Here is a 22913-nt window from a genome sequence, read left to right as displayed (position 1 = left end):
AGTTAGATACATGTTTTAAAAACTGTTGTTAATTTTGGCTCTTGTATCATTTTGTTCAAACAAGAAATCACGTTAGGACTAGATCACATGTGACCAAGGAACTAGTCAGGTGACAAAAAGCGATGCATTTTTACTTCAAAACACACACTCTTGGTTACACCAGCCACAATTACACACATGGTGATTTAGGAAATCATGTAACCAGGAAGGAGTAGAACAAAGAAAAACTCTTCACACTTTTTTTTTTTTTTTAAGTAACTTTAGAGATTTCCCTGTTGGTTCAGTGATTAAGAATTCGCCTTTCAATGCAAGAGACGTGGATTCCATCTCTGGTGGGGGAACTAAGACTCCACATGCCACAGGGCAGCTAAGCCCACATGCCGCAAGTACTGAGTGCATGCTTCCAAACTACAGAGTTTGCGCACGGAGCCCCATGTTCTAGCATGCAAAACAGAAACCACGCACCCAGCGGAGACCCAGCACAGCTGAAAAACCGTAATGTTAAAGCCTAAAAGTAATACGTTTCATTAGTAATTCAAAAAGCAATGGGAGAGAATTTTCATCAAGCAAAGCAGCTAATATTTTAGAAAGTATCTATCTACACATAGGAAGTGAATTCTAGGTTGTTCCGCAAACTTAAAAACTTATAAATTACTTGGTGGGATTATAAATTGAGTCAGAGTTTTTGGAAAATAACATAGCAACGTATATCAAGAGCTTTAAAATTATTTGTACCCTTTGATGGAACAATTACCTTAAAGGAACAATCATTAATGGAGTCAGAATATGGCGTATTATATACTCATTAAAATCAGGTTTTAATAAATGTGTAAAAAAGTATATATCCATATCTATAAAATAACTTCGACTGTGTAAAAATATGTATACTATACACTCACACAGACAAAAGCCTGGAAGGAAATACTCCAAATGTCAAGCCTTATAAAACTGTTAGAAGTAGGAATGAGGTTTTTTGGTTGTGTTTTGTTTTTTTTTTTATGCTACTTTAAAAAAATAAAACTTCTATGGGTGGGCATGGGTTTAATAATGTGACAAAAATAAACACTTAAGGGAAAAAAACTAGTTCATAACCTAAGCCAGTTTCCTTCACTTTGCCTAGCAAAGGATTCTGCTAAATTTTCTACCAAAGAAACTTGACATGCAGACCTATCAAATAGATTTGTCACTGTCTCTTCAAAGGAGGAAATTCTGTTTCAAATTCATCCTTAGCCCAGAGCAGCTAATTTGATTTTATCAGTCATCAGCAAAGCCCTTACATTAAATAATTTATGCATTTTTAGCTCCATCCCTACAGGGCAAGACTCAGTACTTAATGGAAACCATCACACCATTAGACTGTTAGAGCTCATCTAACATGTTGGCTTTGAGAAGCCTCAAGCCTGAAGTATTGAGTGGTCACTTAGAGCATGTTTATTTGATCTGACAGCAGTAGAGAGGAATGCAGAGGTGGAAATGAGACAAAGAAATCACGAAGTGCACGCACCAGCCATGAGACAGAAGGCCTGGGAAAAGATGCAATGACACGAGTGGCAAAAGCAGGTGTAAAGATGCTTCTCCAGCGAATGTCCACGGAGGGGATGTTTTCATAAAAAAAAAAATTAACTAATTGCCAGCACCGAAGTACTCTTCTGGCTGCAAGACATTCCCGGATCAGCCTTCTTCTCCCGGGCATCTGCTGTCTGGAAAAGCCTTCCACTGTCTGTTTCTCATTAACAAACTCATCTCCAGCCTTATCTAAAATCATACCTGGGCTCGCTCTTCTGCGCCTCTTCATTCTGCTTTCTTTCTGTTTCTGGCATTAGAACTGAATTTAATTTGTTCATCGTTAGAGGGCTTTTCATCACTAGATTTCTCGGGAAGTTCCGACACTTGGTATTTATTCCCCTGACAAGTCGGTTTTGAGGATGAATCGGATGTAGCTTGTCAGGCGCTTTGAAAACAAATCTCCTTGCAGCTAGGGAGTTGCCATGAGTGGTGTTCCCGGCTTTGTTTCAGGATTCAGTATAATTCTGAAACAGGTAGCTAAACAAGGAGCCATTTTATTTCCAGAAATATCATCTTGGTTTCAAATCTGTTGGCGACAGTAATAACAGTAAACACACCACAGGGATACCTTAGAAGTACAAGGTCTCCAGGGATTCAGGCGATGGTTTGTATTAAGAGAGATTTGTAAGAAGCTGGGATAAAGTACAGATGCTGGAATAAAACCTTTCTACAGAAATGGCAGAGAGGAAAGGGTCCATTAGATTCCTTAAAAAGTCATTTCTCTGGTTCATCTACACTCTGTTCATCTACACTTCAGTTCAGTTCAGTTCAGTCGCTCAGTCGTGTCCGACTCTTACCAGGAAGTAAAAAATCAGTGAAAGCGAGGATATGGGCTTCTAGATGGAAGATGAAGTTCTGGGAATCTAACATAGAGCACGGTGATTATAGTTAGCAATAACGCATTATATTCTTGAAAGCCGTTAACTGAGAAAGTCTCTAACACAAAAAAAGGAAATGGTAATTATGTGACATGATGGAAGTGTCTGCTAACACTACAGTGGTAATCATTTTGCAATGTATTAATTAAATCAACACACTGTACATCTTAAACATTATGTACAATATTGTATATCAATTATATCTTAGTATAGCTGGGAAAAAAATTTAAGTGAAGAAGGTGAAATCCATTGCTCTACAGCTTTTATCTAGCTAGAACAGGCAGAGACGGCAGGCTACAATCTCATGAGCAACTTACCACTTCTTGAAAAGCCTGTACCAGAAGTCACAGTGTATGTAGAATAATATGAACAAAAGCCACACCCAATAGGTAGAGATGAAAAAAAAAAGCATAGAATCTTTTCTGTTCTAGAAATTCTCAACTTTCAGACACCTTCAGGTGTTGATGAAATTGACAATCCACCCGGCCTTCCCTTCGGTTTTGCCTGCTGCTGACGGGACATGCACTGCCCTCTAGTTCTGTGATCCAGCTGCAGACGCTCAGCAGAGCGTTCACCTCCACCCAGTGCAGCTTCACCCAGGGGGACCAGCCCAGGGGCACGTGTTGTTGGCTTATATTGTGTCTTATTCGTTCATCCATTCATTTGCTTGGTTGTTTAGGGTGGAGTGAGGGAATCACCTTATTCATGGTCTTTAAGAACAATTTTACCCAAGCCATGGATTTCGGCCAGATAAGTAGTTGATGGGCTCTTGAGTGAGCTAACTTTTGTGACGGTGCTACTCAAACATACTCTGTCACCATGGCCATTACTACAGGTGGGTAGCATCCTCTGCTCACATCTCAGTGCAGAAGCTTTCTCCAGCTTTGGTGTGCAGCCCAGTCAATGGAGGTCTTTTAACAATGTCTGAAGTCGGGTGCAGTGGTCTGGACTGTGAGAAGATTCCCAGGAGATCCTGACGATCTCATTAATTCATTCCAGCACTGGCAGAGTGGTTTTAAAGTCAAAGAACAGCCTCCCGACCTTCTCCCTAGCCGGCTGCAGGGGAGGGAGGCAGAGATGGTAGATGAGATCGCCAAGGCTCAGGTCACCTGGCCTGGCGGCGACGTGACTTTTGGGAAGATTGTTCAAATGGAAGTCCCAGCCAAAATCATTTATGAGGATGACCAGTGTCTTGCTTTCCATGACATTTCCCCTCAAGCACCAACACATTTTCTAGTGAGACCCAAGAAACATATATCCCAGATTTCTGCAGCAGATGATGATGATGAAAGTCTTCTTGGGCATTTGATGATTGTTGGCAAGAAATGTTCTGCTGATCTGGGCCTGAAGAAGGGCTATCGAATGGTGGTGAATGAAGGTTCAGATGGGGGTCAGTCTGTCTATCATGTTCATCTCCATCTTCTTGGAGGTCGGCAGATGAACTGGCCTCCTGGTTAAGTGTGCTATAGGGATAATTTTGCCTTCTCTATGCAGTGATCAGGTTTGCAAGTTCCAATATGCTAAACGATTTTTTTTGCATGTGTATGGAGATCTTGCAAAAACAATTTTAAAAACCCATACATAATAAAAGACATTGTTGCATGGCCTGAAAAAAAAAAAAAAAGTCAAAGAACAGGGGATCTACCCTCCAAAGTTCTTACTGTTTTATTCTGAAACCATCTGTCACACTCTATCTTTGGTACCTTAGTCCTCCGGGGCACTTTCTGCAATCACTGTGCTCCTCAACCCTTGGAGCACAAAAGAGCTGTCTTTTCCCTCATCTGCACATGGCATTTGTTAAGACAGCTTGTGCCCTATGTCTCCTTTCTAGTACCACCGTGGCCCTTGAGAATTCTTATATTAAATGCAAGAAAATCATGATCAGAGAGTCCTGAAATCAAAACCCAGCTTACAAATTACTTTCTAGACATGTGATTTGGGCAAGTTCCATAAGCTTTTCCTGCCTCCCTGTCTGTAAAATGGATGGTAATATCACGGAGTTGCAGTGACCTATAAAAAGAGTTGTATGTGTATGTGTGTGTTCAGTTGCATCCGACTTTTTGGGACCCCATGGACTGTAGCCCACTAGGCTCTTTGTCCATGGAATTCTCCAGGCAAGAATACTGGAGTGGGTTGCCATTCCCTTCTCCAGGGGATCTTCCTGATCCAAGGCCTGAACTCACATCTCCTGTGTCTTCTGCATTGTAGGCAGATTCTTTACCGCTGACCACTGGGGAAGCCCATAAAAGAGTTAGTGCATGCTTGTATTTGCTGAATGAATAAAAGTTTGGCACACGGAAGACTCCATATGCTAACTAATCATTTTCAATATTCTTGTTGTTTAATTAAATAGGTGTGCATTGGACTTTCACAATGCTTATTATTGCTTTTGAATTGCCCTTTAGGGGAATTTTTCATTTTCTTCCCAGACAGAAGTGTTTTTAGCTTACATTAACATTTCCTCTTGCCTTAATGTCTCCCTTTTGGATCATTGTAAGTTGTTTCCATCTTCTCTCATAGCTTTTCCTTTAAACTATTTTGCTAATATTTTTGCCTTTTTTTTTTTTTCTTCCTCCAATTCGACATATCCCAATTCTTGCCACAGGTGCTGGAAAGAGAACAGTAACCTTTAGTAAGCAAGTGACTGTGCCGTGTATAAGGTACATTCATTCCTTTCAATTAAAGGGCACTCAGCTAGGGCCTCCTTCTAATAGGGAGGTAAATCAGTCACATTTCTGAGAAACAATTAGTTACACTTCCATTTTCATTGAATTTTCACTCCTCTAGGTTCACGTATGTTGTCCGCCACTTTCTTTTTTGTTATCTTGTGCTTATGTAATTCCCCCCACCCCCTTTCACTGTTACCTTCTCTATTGATTTAAATTAAGCTTGGTTGGTATTTCTTTGAAAAGAAAACACAAGCTTGCTGGGTTGGGAGGTTTTTCCAAGGCCTCTCTGCTCTAGTAAAATCCTATATATGTAGGTTCTGCAAACCAACATTATTTTTGCTGTACAAACACCACGCGCGTGTTCTAAGACATGAGCCCTCTGCGTAAGATCTTTTCGCACATGCAAAAACAGCTGACATGTCAGCACTTCCACAGAGTGAAAACAAAAGGATCCTGGTTCAGAAAGGTCAGGGCTGTTCTATGCAGCCGGTGCACGGTGTATACCTTGACCTTCATCTCCAGCAAGAGCAGTATGATGCTGGGTGTTCCAATTTTATACATTCTTATTCATAGTGTGCTCCCAAGAGTTTCCTCAAATTCTGAATTCCTCCAATGGGACAAGTGTTAGTTTTCTATTGTTATGTAATTACACTACCACAACAAATGTATCCCGAAGTTTCTGTTTGCCAAGACTTCAGGCATGGCTTTAGATGGATCTTCTGATTAGAGTCTCAAAAGACTTCAGAGTTTTGGCTGGGGCTGTGATCTCACCTGGGAATTGTCTGGGTAAGGATTCACTTCTAAGCTCACTTAAGTTGTTGGCAGAATTCAATTCCTTCCTCTGATAAGACTGCACGCTTCTTGCTGGCTGTCAGTCAAGAATGTCATCAGTTTCAAGAGACTGCCCACAGTTCCCTGTCGTGTGCAGTTCCCCAGCATGGTCTCCGAACTCTCCAAAGCTAGCGAGGCAGACAGAGAGAAAGAGACAGAATAAATGAGCTGTATGGCAACAGAAGCATATACAACTCAAATGCCATATGATTTCATCAAAGCGTGTTTCAGCAGAAAGGAAATACGAATAGGAGATCATACTTTCAGTACTAACAGTGGACATATCTGGGTGATAAGGTATGGATAATCTTGTTTACATTTTTACATTCTAAATGTTTCCAGCAAGCATGTAAAAGTTTTGATTTTAACATTCAAACTAATAGATACACATATTTTAAAAAGTAAAAGAGCATCCCAAGGCTTTAAGATAAAAACAGTAGGCTTTTGCAGCCCCATCTCATCCCCAAATCCCACTTGCCACAGAAATAATCTCATCTGGTGTTCTAAATAAGATAAATATAAAGCTTTTTTTTCCAGTGTTGAGTATTATCCATTGACTTTTTAGAGAGATGAAGATTTAGTTCTCCTTTCCTGGTCCCCCCGTTACATGCATATATTTCTCTTCTCCCCAGATCTCTAATACAGTATAAATATTTATGCACAAATACATTTATTATATTATTAATATTATTAAGTGCTCCTCATTGATAGTACATGTGGTACTATGATTATGTGTTTTATTTTCGATAGAATTCTGTTTTTCTTGGAATTGAAAATCGCCTCACTTTTATCTGTTGTTTCTTATCTACCTAGCAATAATTCATCCTCAAACTCTCTAAAAGAACACTTTACCTTCTCTCAACATGGCCATGCATATCAGCTAGTTCAGTTCAGTTCAGTCGCTCAGTCGTGTCCGACTCTTTGCGACCCCATGAATCACAGCACGCCAGGCCTCCCTGTCCATCACCAACTCCCGGAGTTCACTTAAACTCATGTCCATCGAGTCGGTGACGCCATCCAGCATATCAGTTAAATTGATACCTCACCCTCCAATGCTGCTTTCAGAAGACCAATGCCATTCTGACACCTGAATCTTTATATAAGACCCACTATTCTGTCCAGAAACTTATAGGATATTTTCTTTATTGTGATGTTTGAAACTTCATGATAATATACCTTGTTATGAGTTATTTTGTACTCATTTTGTTGAACACGAGATGTCCCTTTCAATCCGAAAACTCATTATACAGATCTAAGAATTTTTTCATATTATTTTGAAAATTTCCCCTTACTTCTCTCATCAACAGGCTGTAAGAGTTTTGTTTATTTAGTTGGTTTGATTTAGCTTTGTTTTTACTTTTATAGAAATGCTACAATGAACAACCTTGGGCATACTTCCTTGTACTCATTTGTAAATTTTTTTGTACAGTAAATACTGAGATGCAAAGTAAAATTTCTACATTACAGAACATATATTTTCAAAGTTCATGCAGGAAATGTACACTTCCAATATGGATAATTAGATAATTTTTTTCATAAATGAATAATTTTTTCAGTGCTTAATTACAACATGTTCACATGACAATATCACATTTTGCTTTTAACAATGCTCACAACTTCATTTTTTATACCCTCCCCAGCCAGTTTCTGAGTCTCTCTTGTATGGAAGAAAAATCACACAGAACCAGTTCATAATCTCAGCTTTACAACTCTGTAGTTGCAGGACTCTCAGCAAGACCCTCTCTGGCCTCAGTTTCCTCATGTGTAAAATAAGGAATATCTACTTCCTAGTAATATGGAAGGATTAAGTGAAATGCAAAAGCACAGTGCCAAGCGCACAAAAGATATTAAAAACAATATTAACCTCTCCCCTTAATTATCAATTCTATGCATTTAGAGACAATGGAATTAGCTTGTGTGTTTAGAGATACAACTTAAATCCATGGCATAACTATAACTGGAATTTACAATGATTCTGACTACACCCAAGTCTACATTTCAAAATCCAGATAATCCTCGAAGGTTATCTGGGGCCTGCCCCAAACCCCATCCTGAGAAGTAGAGCCTGGCCAAGTCCTGTTAATGTGGATGTCCCACTTTGTACATCCTAGCACCCTCCTACCCCCGGGAGGGGTTTGACATTGCTCCTTTTCTACACTGATAGACCTCCATATAGTTTAGATCCAGAACAGGGGCTCAGAGTTAGGAAGAATGACTTATATCCATAATTTCTTTTCCTGTCTCATTATCCAATCCATTTTGATGAAGCTTCATGGCATAAAGGCACAGTGAACTAAATGATTATTGCGTCTTTGATTATATCACAAGTCAGGTAACAATCATTTCTTGAGTACATGGGGTTTGAGCTTCACTTTCTAAAAGCGGGTTTCCCTTCCTTCCCCTTTCTTTCTTCTTTCCCTACCTTATGCTATTTACTGAACGGCACGCATCCTTTGCTTTGAGTCTAGCTCTCTGTCCCACGCCAGTGACAGGGGACAAAGCCAAGAGAGTATGGTGGCATTTTGCCTATTTCTACTCGTGTCTCTGTATCTTTCCCTTGACCTTGCCACCCCAGAATGTCCATATGCAGTCTGGCAAAGAAGCCAGCTGCCCAGTCCTGCGTTAAAACCTTCATTACTGACTTATCCTCATGCTCAGGAAGTTTGACATAAACAGGCCAAATCAGAGTAATCCCTGCAGGAGCTTTGGGCAAGATCACAGGTTACATGGTGAGAAGGGGCGCACAGTGACATTCTAGAACTGATCTGATCATATCCCAATGTTCCAGAATGTCTTTTTGTTCACTTGTGTTTTTTGGTTTGACAAGAACAGTGGGATAACCTTACTATTTCTACTGGGTATTTCAGAAAGCAGTCAAAAAACATTTGGCAAGTGAAGATCAGTCTCAACTCAATGAACTGAAAGACCTGATCTTCGTGATTCATCCCTTGAGAGAAATTCACTGAGCACCTCTTATGTGTCAGGTATTGCCCATGGGCTTGGGAGACTCTTGTCCATGATACATTCCCCTCCCTGTCTTTCTCAAATCCCACAGTCATGCCTATTTCTACTGCAGGGATAAAGCTTGAAGTTCAAGTTTATAAACTAATAAAAGTTATCATTCATCGAGTGTTTAGAAGACGCTTACTCCTTGGAAGGAAAGTTATGACCAACCTAGATAATATATTAAAAAGCAGAGACATTACTTTGCCAACAAAGGGCCGTCTAGTCAAGGCTATGGTTTTTCCAGTGGTCATGTATAGATGTGAGAGTTGGACTGTGAAGAAAGCTGATCGCCGAAGAATTGATGCTTTTGAACTGTGGTGTTGGAGAAGACTCTTGAGAGTCCCTTGGACTGCAAGGAGATCCAACCAGTCCATTTTAAAGGAGATCAATCCTGGGTGTTCATTGGAAGGACTGATGCTGAAGCTGAGACTCCAATACTTTGGCCACCTCATGCGAAGAGTTGACTCACTGGAAAAGACTCTGATGCTGGGAGGGATTGCAGGCAGGAGAAGAAGGGGATGACAGAGAATGAGATGGCTGGATGGCATCACCGACTCGATGGATATGAGTTTGGGTGAACTCCGGGAGTTGGTGATGGACAGGGAGGCCTGGCGTGTTGTGATTCATGGGGTCGCAAAGAGTCGGACACGACTGAGCGACTGAACTGAACTGAACTAAACTGAGACTATACCGAGTACTTTGTCCACTTAACATACATTATTTCTCTGATTCTTCATTTAAGCCCCTTGAGATATGTACTTTATCTTCATGTTGAAAGATGCAGAAAATGGGGTATAGAGAGGTTGAGTAACTTGCCCACAGACACACAGGGAGCAAGTGAAGATGCTAGGAAATGTTCATTCAGCTTATCCCTGTGACTACCACCTCATTCTCCCTTATCAGGGATTGTATGTATCTCTCTTCAATACTGAAATAATAAGGATCCTCTTAATCTTAGGAATTCTCATCTCTTTCTAAGTTCTGCCTGAGAGACACATTTCTTTCAGAATCCTGATTTTTCTAGATTTCTTCCTAGATCCTTTTCCCATCCTTGAGTTCCTTCTCCTCCAAACCGTCTCTTCGCTAAAGCACGATGTGTTTTGGTAACTCATGGGTAATCTTTTCCTTGACAAATACCAGGATGGTTCTTAATATAGGATTTCCAGGAATTGAAGAACATTCTTTTGCTAATCAACTTCTTGACCACAACTGGTTCTGTGCAGGTATGCATTTTTAAACAATGAATTGGCAGTTCAAAAAGAGCTTAAATCAAATCCCATGCAAGCAAGCATAGTTTTACACCCTAGAATCATTCTTTTGGGGTCTGTCCTCTCTCCTTTGTGCAAAGGCTTTCAGAACCTCAAGCTTGGGGTCAGTCAGTCAGTTCAGTCGCTCAGTCATGTCCAACTCTTTGCGGCTCCATGGACTGCAGCACGCCAGGCTTTCCTGTCCGTCACCAACTCCCGGAGCTTGCTCAAACTCACCCTCACACAAAAGGACAACACCTGAATATCACTCTGCTTCTTCTTCATCCTCTACCTTGCTTTCCAGGTAAAAAGGGTGAGAAAAGGAGAGGAAATCATCATTGATCCACTGATTTGTTTCAATGCACGTAAGCAGAAAGGTCGGACTCCTCCCATTGCCAAGTATGGGTCAGACTTAAATCTGAAGCCTAATCTTAAATCTGATAAAATGGCACTGATACACTCATCTCTTTGTGAGGAAAACAGTCCATCAAAATGCCCCAAGGATGTGCACAAATTCTCTGAGGCCAAAAGTAAGAGAGAGTTTTGTTTTTTTTTTTCCCTGTAGAGCCTAGCCTATCCCTGCCCTCCCATCAAAAAACAAAAGAAAACCTCACAACAGTTCACTTGCCTTTCCTGGCTCCATTTATTTATGGGACAGCTTGAAGCAAAGAAAAGTTTTGCCTGGTTAATCACATAAAGGCTACTATATTATTTTCTTTACGAATCTGGTTTTAAAGTACTTGTCCATCTCCGTGGAGCCTCTCATTTTGTCTAATAGCTTTTGATAGTCCCAGGTCACAAGGCATTTCATTTCCAGTTTTTTGCATTATCCTTCCATCCTGGTGTAGGAGGAACATCTAGTCTTTGGGAATTAGCAGCCTAATGGAATTCCAAAGTGTGTGTGTGTATGTGTGTGTGAGTGAATGAAAATGATTTTCTCCATCCAATAGCATAACATCTTAGGTTAATGTTACCCGTGGAGGGAAACAGGAAAGAAATTAATGGATGAATTTATTATCACAGTTATTATCAAGCAACCACAAACCCAGGTCTAGTTTCATGACCAGTACTGAATCTATACTTGGCAGGGCTTCATCACCAATGGAAATCTGACAAGCAGGCAGAGAGACCAATAGGATTCTAAAATGTTTTTTGAATTACCTCTCAATATTCAAAAGCCAGTTTATCTAAAACATAGCAAATCTTATCTTCTGTGCAGACTTGTACTCATGACTTATTGCCCATACACGTGGTGAATTAGCAAAGCACACTCTACATTTGCTGACCTTTAATAAAAATAAATTCTCCAGGATGGATAGAATTGAGCCCTCCTTTGAAAATCCACTCCTGGGTTTCTCCTGACCTGGGTGCCTCTCACATTTACACGCAGTTGTTTGTGAGGGCCCCTAATCGCGAAAATAAATCAAAGGAGGAAGTCCTATATCTTCATAAAGAGACCGCTGAATTAACATAATGCCATATTTACTAGAAAAGGAAAACATATTTTTCCTAATTGTATATGTGTATGTGTGTGTATATATACACATGTATATTTCTTCTCCCTCACCCCAGTGAAGTCTGGCTGAAAGCTCTCCTTACACATTAAGTGAATCAAGTGGGGAATTAGTCCAGCTGGAATGCTTGCTAGAGTTTTGATAATGAAACCACTGCTGTGGCTGTGTTTCATGAGTTTCATGTTGGGTTTTCAAACTCACAATAGGTCACCTAAAGAAATAACTTCAGGGCTAGTAAAGTTCAAGAACCAAAGGGCCCACAAAAGGACTCAGAGCTTGAAATCCGCAGGATATACTTGCACTAGTTGTTATGTTTGAGGTTTATGTCACTTCTCTGATGTAGATGCCACAGGAATTGTTTTTCATGTTTTACAAGGGAGGAAACTGGCTGATAGGGGTCGACTGGGTTGCTCCAGGCCAACTATACCGGTGGTGGCAGAATGACAGTTAGAACCTTGGTCTCACATCACAGATGTTTCGAACACACAGAAGAGGTCTTCGCAATTCAGCAAGAGGGAACAATCACCTGTCTAATGCATCTTAGTGTCCCCAGCTTGCAGTCTGGAATAAGGCCCCAGGAAACCAGTTGCTCAATCAATGAAAGCAGCAGCAATTTGCAAAAAGAATAAAGCAGTTATGGCCACGGTGTGCCACGTTCTTAAGTCTCTCCCCCACCTATTGCAATGTAACTCATCGTCACTCACGTGGCCAGTATCAGGAAAGCATGACTGCCCTGGTGTGTTATGGACTTTGTCATAAGTCATAGGCCTGCAGTTTCTAAACTTCCTTCCAAAGTCCAATTCTCAGGCTCCAGGCACTCACTCATGCATACTGCAAGTGAACCCATCAGTGACACTGATGGGGGCCAAGCTGGGAGCTGTAATACTCATCAGCAGTTACTGCCAGCAGTATCTGCATTCAGCCAAACAGAAGTGCTAAAACACGTTTGCACCTAAGTGACTGTAAGTCCATCAATTAAATGTCAACAGGAAGTATCAGACAGGGATTAACATATTACAAACTCTAAGCAAAAAAATCACTCAGATTTCAAGAGACTTCAAGGTGGGAGACACAATAGCTATTCTCTGTTTTTACATACAGCTCAAGAATATGTAATACATGGTGCTATTTCTTGAAAGGGCCTCAGGTCAAGCACTCTGGAAACTGAACTAGGTGCAGCAGGCACTGTAATTGACCAGAATTTTCTTTATTAATGTATTTCATGTGACAGGATGGAAGTTTGAAGCTCTACCTGATGCTGGTTCCATTTACATCATTAGTATATCACTAACCCCATTACCTAAGGGTAATGCTATTAGCTAATAAACTATAAGGTAAAGGTGGGTTGTACAAATAAAGAAAGGTATCCTGGGATGAACTATTCTTATGTTCAAATATAAACTGAAACAATCCACTTCTTTTTCCAACCTCTAGACCATAGGCAAACTTTTTTTTAAAAAGTGACTTGTAACAAAGATTATTTTTAATAAGCATGTCGTTTCTCGACAGTCAAAAGCTTTGACTGTACCACCCATACATGCTCAGGCCCCAAATTCCAGGCATGAGCTAAGAATATTATAACTCACATACAAACCTCTCCCTTGCCCACCATTAGAATTTTAAGTCCCAGGCGAAGACTAGGTCTCTAGTTGAGTACAAATTTCAGTGGGATTTGGAAAAATCCTTTAAATAGATTTTTATTGGTTTTTAAGAACAGGGTTATTTTGTGTTAATAATGGGCATACATTAGGCTTTAGATAATTGCTTTATGTAACTTGGAGTTTTGGCTTTCAGCTAAATAAACACGCTATGTGTTCACAGGTGTATTGTCCTCAAGGGCACTCCGCTTTTAAGGGTGGCAGCTGTTGCCAAGGTGTTGCTGATACAACTCTGTGTATAATTTATTGGAAACAGGTGCTAGCTCATGATGAAGATAGACAGGAAACTAAAGCAGACAACATGTTTAACCACCATTAAAAAAGTTCAGGTTCAGAGAGACAATGTGTCTGAGATGTTTGGGGGATGTTGCCAGCATCCCAGTGCAAGTTTAAAAGCTCCTGCGGATCAGCATAAGGAAGAAATTGTACATGAATTTCAAGCAGCCCAGCCTAATGACTGCCTGATGCTATGCTGCCAGATTTAATTGATTACATGAAAATTTTTGAGTTTGTGTAAGGCTAGCAAAAAATTATGAAATACTTTCCTAAGCTAATTGTTAAAAATTACTTTCAAATGAGGTAATAACTGTTAGTTTTCAATGATCTGGACAGTGGATTAGGCTGTAATGTGTTTTCTTTATGCTCTGAGTATTTGCTTTGGATTCTGTGTGGAGATCCTGCAGTGTTGGGACGAGCCCAGCACTCGTGTCCACGGGGCACTGGTATAGGTTAGGGCAATGAGACTGGAGACAGGATTTAGAACCGTGAGGCGCAGATGCTCACCCTCTTTCTTTGGACGTTACTTGGCTATGCAGTCAGTCAGCAGGCTTGGGGACAGCTCCCATCTTCAGTCTTCGAGCGCCATGGATGAGTAGAAGGCTGAAGTCGCCTCACTTCAGGACAGAGCCCTGGTGACCAGGTGTGCCGCAGGCTGCCTTTACTCCCTAGTAAAAAGAGGAGACATATCAACTCACGCTCTTTGAGACATTCTCCTCCTGTGAAGAGGCGTTTGTATATTTTCCCAACTAATCTCCAGTCTAATCGGTGTGCTACATAATACACATGTGCAATGAATATGTATACTAAGTACAGCTGAAAAAGAAGTTGTTAAGAGTGCATGCACAGTTTTTCAACCTCAAAAACCTAACTATCTTGGCTATTTACATGTTTAAAAAATACCCACAGGCATTAGACCGCATTACGGACTAATGGCCTGCCAAATTTCATTTTTGGGAAAAGACTCGATGTTTGAGTTACAACACACAAGTGCAAAAAAAGCAACTGAAACAACAAAATTTGGTTAAAAACATTTCTTGACCCCCAGGCTCAGACCTCGTGTGCCAAAAATGTTGACAAAAATTTATACCAACACCAGCGGGCATGCACAGTTTAATATCTACTTTATGTGAAAAATCATTGACAATTTAATGCTTGCATTAATTTGAAAGAATTTTATGCAGTAGGTAGAAACTTTTACATTACCATTCCTAATCTCTACCAGCCGTCTTGTTCCCTTCTCAAAGGGAAAGTGAATGACAGGGCTGGAAAAACCAAATCTGCTGAAGGGCCCGCGCCGCTGCTTTTATCACCCTTCCAACAGCCCCATCCCGACCCGAAAAGCAGGAATTCGGCTTGTATGCTGCTCAGAGCCTTCAACTGAGGTTTTAGCATAGGAAAGCAAATAGCTGATGTAAAAATAAACCTTTATTTAAAAAAAAAAACTTTATAAGGCCCCTTTATTTAGAGGGAGAGTCATTCAAATAAATACACCGTTAACAAACTCCTATACTGAATAATAATATATACTGTAGCAAGTGATGAAATGGAATCCCACAAAACAAGTGCTGAAATCCGATGATTGATTAACAAACCTATAAGATAAATAAACTTTCTCCAATTAATAGCTAGTCTCAGGGATGAGTTTCCAGAGAAAGGTCCTGTAAGGAAAAGCATCAGTTGCGGTGAGTCAAATTCTGAATTCAGCCAGACTGGCTTGAAACACAACTCTTTCCAGTGTCTTTACGAGCTTCGGGGTCATAGGGAGATGAGTCCAACTCACTGAAGGAGAAATATGCTTCCTCCATCTGAGCTAATGAATTATCCTGGCCATTTGGGACCCACGGGTCTAAGTATCAGAAGAAGCTATTTTTCATTTATGAAAAAGGGAATTGAGAATCAACCTGGTTTCCTTGAATGTGTTTCTTGCCAACAAACCAATGAAAGTGCCCATTCAGAAATTTTTATTCTCTAGCTTTGATTTTCTAAGTTTGCATCCTTATTCTTCTTTCCAAGTAGACGCAGATAGCCCAGTCAAAAGTCTCTTATTGATTTTGGAAGGAAGCTGACTTCTTGTTTGTAACCAGCCATGCTCTGATGTCTCAGTGGCAGAGTTATAGGGAGTAACAACTAATATGAGATCCCAGATGTCCAGCCGTGCTCCTATAATCTCCCTCCATATTCTTTAGCAGGGTCTTCATTTTGAAACAATGAAAGAAATATCTATCCAAGGGTTGCATGAATGCTGCTTTGTGACTCTGCTTTATCCCTGATCTTCAATAGAGACATTTCCACTGAAACAACCATACTGTTAGACTAGAGTCGTGGGCATCAGGAGACTAAAGCTTACATATCTATTGGTCCATCTGATCATCCATCCATCCATCCACCCATCCATTCAGCCAAATTGTGCTCTGTTTGCTCAGTTTCATCTCACAAGGACACCCTTAAGTCTACTCTCACAAGGTGGTGTATTAGGCATGCCTTTTGATTCTCTGACATCTTGGGACCTCGTTGACCCTGGAACAGACTGCTCCTCCATGGGTTAGATAATCTCTAGATACTTTAAACGACTCATAAGAAAGGACACCTTTATATGCAAACCAACCAACGTGAAGCCCTTACGTCAACCACTTCTGTCACACTATCTTCCTGCCCTAATCACACCAGGGCCAAGTACCAGACAACTAGGGACAGTCCCAGGGCCCTAGGGCTAAGACAGAATTATTCAAGCCCACTTAGCTTCCTTACCGCGCTTCAGCCACTCCTTCCCATGGACACCAATCAGGTTTCTTGCCCACTTTTTCTCCTCACTCCTCTGTCTCCGGACTAACTGCAGTGTTTCTCCGTGTGGCCCTGCACGGTGTGGGATGTCCCTCCTCTTGGGAACTATAAGTAACAAACTATTTTTTCAATGGAAGCTGTATCCTGATCTGTTTGATTCATTATACCTGAATAATAATGAAACCTATATTTCTAAACAAGTGGGATAAATAAGCATATTTATGTAAATATATGAGCTTCCTTTGGAGCCTCAAAGAATTCTATTAGAATAAAATTAGCCCTGAAATCGGAGGTCAAGAAACCTAGTCCTGGCCACATCATACGCGTAACTGAGTGGTTTGGGCCAATGGACAGGGAAGCCTGGTGTGCTGCAGTTTATAAGGTCGCAAAGAGTTGGACATGACAGAATGACTCAACTTGGGCCAAACCATGTGAGCTTGGCTAAGGTTTGGTTTCCACTATCATCAACGTGGACAATTTCTACTTTTCTGGAGTTTTACAAATGTCACGCAGGTATGCATACATGAAAGACGCAAGTATGTGATAGGAACAGAGTTGAATCTGTTATTATTCCTTTACATAACCTGTCCTTTCTTGGTTAAGTTTTATATACACTGCCTCCCCCCTGAAGACACTCTCTCTGAGCATGATCCCCATGTTGCTGGTGGGGATCACAAGGAGGCCCATTTTCATGCTCTGAATGAGTGGTAGTTGAGGGTAGTGGTTGAAAGCACAGACAGTCCAGACAGATTTCTTGAGGTGACTGCTCACCTCACAGACTGGTGATCATCGAAAAGGTACTATGCTTTTCTATGCCTTGGTTTCCTGACTTGTAAAATGAAGACAGAATTCTCTCCTTCAGGGAACTGTTTTGAAGATAAAGTGAGTAACACGAGGAGCAAACAGTGGGTGTTCTTTGAGCATGAGTAAGTTGGGAATAGGAGCAGGTGTGGGGTAGTAACGGCGCTACAGGTAGCAGTACTAGCAGAATGGTTGTGATGGCAAATCTTGAGACACCACCATAGTATGCTCCTGTGGTAGCCCAGATGTCGTGGGCCAACTGAGTTCCAAGGAACTGGGCAGCTAGTGTAACCAGGCTACTTTTGACACAGACAAGACACACCTCTTAGCTAAAACTAGACCTCAAAGATCATCTGGTGACAGAACTTCAAACCTAAACAACTTTACTGTTATGAATGAGATTTTAAAAACCATTCATGTAGCTTTATAAAAGGACAACACTGGAACATATGAACAAGTTTTAAAAGAAAAACAAAAATGTGAAATCTGAGCTGAGTTTAACTGAGGCTACTTTGAGCCATACTGTCCCTCCATTCGATTACGAAAGCTGAGCGGCTTCTCCTTTGTTCACTGCTCAATTCCATCTTTACCCTGTCAAGAAACTTTCTCCTGGTAGACATTTTCAAAATATGATGGGCAATAATGATAAACAGTTCTCATAGACACTAGAATAATAACCAACAGATAAACGACTGAAATGTGTACATGCTGATATAACAGAAGCACTTGGACTTCAGAGTTAATCTGACCTGCATCTGAATTGAAACTAGAGGTACTTCTGCACAACATTTGCCTTCCCTAAGCACTGTTTCTACATCAATAGGACAGTGGTGGCTTGCAGGGTTCTAATCCCTGACTACATAAGAACAGCACCCATGACAGTTAATATTCACGGAGCACTTCCCACTAGCCAGACACTGTATTAACTCATCTTAACCCAAGCAACAACCCTAAGGCAGCTGTTGTTATGTTATTGCTATTACTATCATCTCAGTTTACATGAAAGTTTTTGAAGCACAGGGAGGTAAGGTGACGGCTGCAGCCAGGATTTGAAGCCAGGAGGCCTGGTCTGGAGCCTGTGTCCTTATCTAAATTTTGTGGTCTCCCAGGAATATCTCTCAGAGTGGTCAGTGCACATTTTTCTTGACTGCAAGTTGCTTTGGGAGCCCTCTGCAACGGGGAGTGTGAAGACCCCTCCTATCCCACCCCGACCTTCTCCTCTCATGGCTCCACTGCCGCCCACCCTCACTGCTAAGCCTCTTCTGTCACCAGCTCGTATCTCTGGAAACACAACACTCCCTACACAGACTTCAGGAGCTGGTGGAAATGGGGGACTCCGAAAGGGCAGAGAGGGGGCCGGCTGCCTAGAGAAGGGGCCCAGGGAAACTTGGAAGCAAGGCCAGTATGAGTCAATCAGTCAGCAAGTATTTATTTAGTGCTAGGCAGCTTGGGGGATACAGAGAAATTATAAGACGCCATCCGGTCCCCGGCTGGATTTCTGGCTGGGTTCCCCGAATAAGAACCAGGCCCGGAGCTGGGGCCTGCCCAGCCCATGGAAGGCTGCCATGGCCTGTGAGGCGGGTTGCCCTGCAGAGCAGCCCCCAGTGAAGGTAAGAGCAGGAGCTGGGAAGAGAGGGCCAAGGAGTCCCTGTCCCTGCAATGCCACACACCAGGAGCGAGTCATCTCACCACTCAGGGCCTCAGTTTCCACAGATGTAAAATGAGAACAATACCAGTACCTGCCCAGTCAGGTGTGGCCAGGCGTGAACAAACCGATGCATAAGAAGTGCCTGGCACTGACTTGGGCACACAGTATGCTCAACACACGTAGATTCCTACTGAGAGGCAGGGACTGCATGAGACAGTAAGAGGAGGTGTGTTCTGGAAGCCCTGCACGCCCTGCCTCACATCCCCACTCAGCACTGCGGCAGCCACTCAGCCCAGGTGTGCCCGACAGCGCTTCTCTCTGGGGGCTCCCCTGACAAGATACGGATGTTGGTCGGACAGACTTTCAACGTTTGGGAACCCTTGACCAGCTGGGGACAGAGCTAGTAAAGAAACACACCCCCTTCCATTTTTCAGGCAGACAATCCTGAGGTGTGTTCCACACGACAGCTCTAGGGGTCTGACTGAATGGGATCAAGCCCCGCCACACAGGCAGCTGGATCACACACTCTGGTTTGCTTTTCCCCTGTCCTGTTGTGCTCTCTCTGCTCCTCCCGCCTGTTTCCCAGGACCATTCTTCACAATGAATCCCTTTCCTCAGACACTGCTTTGTGTGGGGGAAGATGGAGGGGAGTGGGTGTGACTTCACGATATAACAAAATGGTTAACAGTTGGGTTGGACATGGGTGGGGCCAGACCTGCCTTTCCCTGGCACTGGCTGTGTGACAAAAACGAAATGTCCCTGATCCTGTGTTTTGCCATTGGTAAAATGGAGCTATGGGTAGTCCTGACTTCAAGCCATTATTTTGAGTTTTGGAGGAAAGAATGCATAGAAGTGCTTAGCCTGTGCCTGGTGCAGAGAGCTGGGTTCCCATTCTGTCTGGGTTTCCAGGAGCAGAACTTGAGACCAGGTCTCATGGGAATGTGATTATCAGGAAGAAACAACATAGGAACATGGAAGAGGGAGGGAAAGGAAGCTAAGCAAAGACATCAAGCAAAGTTGCATCAAGGGTAATATTGACCAGATCCCTCAGGGAGCTCTGGAGACAATGTGGACACACCTCAGAGGGAGACGGCATCTTAGCGCATGTGGCCAAGCAGTAAAGTGGAAAGTAGCGTTGACAACGAGGCTTGAGTGCAGGTTTGGGGATGTACACGGGATACTGTGTACAAAATTAATAAAAGGAAGGGATGATAACAGGATCCAGGGAAATATGGTGGACACTGACCATGTCAGCCACAGCATACTAGCGGTGGTGGTGTCAGGGTTATTATACTGTTTTTTATAGAAAAGCCTTCTGGATTAACAACAAAAAAGCCAGGCTTTAGAGCATGTGCAGAGCCAGTTTCCCTCAGGTCTTTTCTTCCTGGAACTCACCTTCCCTAAAGTTCACACAGGAATGGCCTGTCCTCTGAAGCAGCAGACTTCTGTATGGGTCTCCTGCCATATGTTAAGAGAAGCTCAAGGATTCCCCTGTTCCCCAGAGCATGAGGAGGGCTGCCTTGAGATGCCTGAGGATGGAAGCAGTCATGCTTTCTCTCTCTCTCTCTGAAGCTTCACACACTCAAGAGTCTCTCTATGTCTCTGCTGAAAACTGGGTGGGAGGTGGGGAGAGGGAACGGGCAGGAAGTGCAGGAGAGAGAACAGGGTGGAGTTGGAGGGTGACTGGAGTCTTTCAGACAGGAGGTGATGTGGTCTCGACACAGGCAGAGGTGGGAGGAAGACAGTCAAGTGGGCAGACCTGAAAGTTATTCACCGATTGGTTTGGTAGGAGGAGATGAAGCAGACAGGAGGGATTGAGACGGATGCCCTGACTACCACGTTTCACATTTGAGTAACGGAGTGACATTCACCAGGATGGGAAACCAGAGGATAAACAGGTTTAGGGTTGAAACACAAGACCAGTTTGGGGCCCTTTTTACTTGAAACGTATGAGAGACAGGCAAATAAAACTTTTGTTAGACAGTTTTACAGTTTTATAGCTCTGTAGGTCGGCAGCTTAGGGGAGACAGCTTGGTAAAACTACAGATTAGAGTTCTGAAGAGTCTGAGCTGGGCCCTACCACCACGGAGGAGCAAGTGTGTGGTGTGGCGCAGCCCACAGTGGGACCTCAGGGATAAGCACGCCTGCAACACGCCCCACCTCTGCAGGTGGGAGCTTGGACTTGCTCTACATTGTTCCCTTCAAAGTCCTTCCACAATCTTAATGCTCCTGGCAATGGAGTATTTGAAAACTACTGTTGACAAGACATCCCTTTGGGAGAACGTGCTCAGGGAAGGGTGGGGGGCTACTGCTCTCAAGGCCCGGTTAATCTCTTTTGTTGCTCTCTTGAAACTCTAGTACTTTCTTAAAATCACTGATCTCAGCTCATACTTAATACTTCCCTTCATCTTGCCCACCTTGACTACCAAATTCAAAACTCTGCATTTGTTCCACATCAGATCCCCAAGGCCTTACGTGGTGCTTTCTGGCATGGGAGAGATTCAGTAACTATTTATTGAATGAACAAGTCTCTCCTCAGTCCTTCTCCACTCTTGAAAACTTAGGTCCCAAACTAAGAATAAGTATTCTCAACAGTATAAGCCATCCTGTTTCCTTATTCCTCTAATTAAAATCATACCAAGCGCAGCTACTACTTCTCTTCCCAGTTCCTCTGTTCAGCTGTATGTGCTGTGCCATTCTTGGTTTGCAATGTGTTCCAAGGTTCCCCTTGGGTAGCTCTGAGGTCTACCTCTCCTCAGGCAGCTTTATGAAGCCTGTGGGATTTCTCAGTAGCTTCAGATATGGACAGTCAAAAGTTAATCCACTGCTCAGGTGTGAAGAAACTTTAATTACAGAAAACATGAAGATTACCGAAGGTGTTTCTAAGCTTTCCAAATGATGTATCTCATCTGGAAAATTTCAAAAAGGTTGTCCACGTGGTATATTCCTTGTTACATAACCCATGTCCAACACCCTTGCTCATGTTCCCAGATACTCTACAGAAATAATGTTCCAGGACATTTTTACCCCAAAGTATCTGGAGTCCTTATGGAAAATCTTCTCAAAATGTTCGTGTTTATGCCTAAATTTGACATGTGAACCTTTCCCTTCGCTTCACTCTTCAAACATGCTTAGGCTTATGCTGTCTGAAGATTCCTTTCGTCATTGGTCTGCCCCATGTCAGGTGGTAATCACTGCTTTAAAACATTGAGATTAGTGCAGTAAAAAAGATTTATGAATATTAATTCATTTTATAGCAGGTCATAATGTGAGCTGGAGAACAAACAGAGTATGGTTTCATTCCAAAGTTTTACTGCAAACAAGAATGGGATTGCGTGTTGTGGAAAATATTAGTTGGAGATGCTGGTTTGAAAACCAATTTGTTTAGAGGCTTTGGCTGTAACTTGCCAGACACCCTGAATTTGTGGAGAGTCTGTTCTGGAGAGTAAGGATCGTGAATTTCATAGCTGTCATGATTTTCATAATCAGCAGCATTATCCAAAGAATTTAAAATATATATATTCTTACACTGCAAGCCACAGAACACTAAAGTGACTGGGATTAAAGGAAAGTCCTTTCCAAAGTTTCTAAAGCTGTAGTTTACAAGATTGCTCTGTCTTGCTGGTTGATCACTTCTCCACAAGCCAGCACACCTCCACTACAAAAATACTTGCAAATGGCACTGGATTGTTGCATTCAATGGTCTCTCCTCACCCGTGCAGTACCTGACATCCTCAGCTCTTTTTTTTCGACTTGCTTCCCTTGGCGTCAGCAAGGGAAATCCTGAAAAGCTGTGTAACCATGGTTAAGGGACTAGATTCTGGCTTTGGCCAGGTTATCAGGGTTAAAATCCCAGCTCTACCCTTTACCAGCTACATGACTTTAGACAAGTTTACTAACCTGGTGTCCGCATCTGTAAAATGGGCTAACAATAGTACTCAAGAAGAGTGAATGATTCAAGGTATATAAAGTACTCAGAACAGTGTCAGATACATAGTAACTGCTCAATTAACAGTGCCACTGTTTCATTGATGA

The 22913-nt window shown here is 42.2% G+C and overlaps 1 pseudogene; it reads left to right on the top strand.

Moving 5' to 3' along the window:
• Nucleotides 1-3521: 3521 nt before the first annotated feature.
• Nucleotides 3522-3986, top strand: LOC129547941 (adenosine 5'-monophosphoramidase HINT1 pseudogene; annotated as a pseudogene).
• The last annotated feature ends 18927 nt before the right edge of the window (nt 3987-22913 follow it).

This window comes from Moschus berezovskii, chromosome 24 (assembly GCF_049115385.1).
Source record: "Moschus berezovskii isolate FMDL1 chromosome 24, NW_MosBer_1.0, whole genome shotgun sequence".
Taxonomy (NCBI): domain Eukaryota; kingdom Metazoa; phylum Chordata; class Mammalia; order Artiodactyla; family Moschidae; genus Moschus; species Moschus berezovskii.
This window is presented reverse-complemented; position numbering and strand designations above follow the sequence as displayed.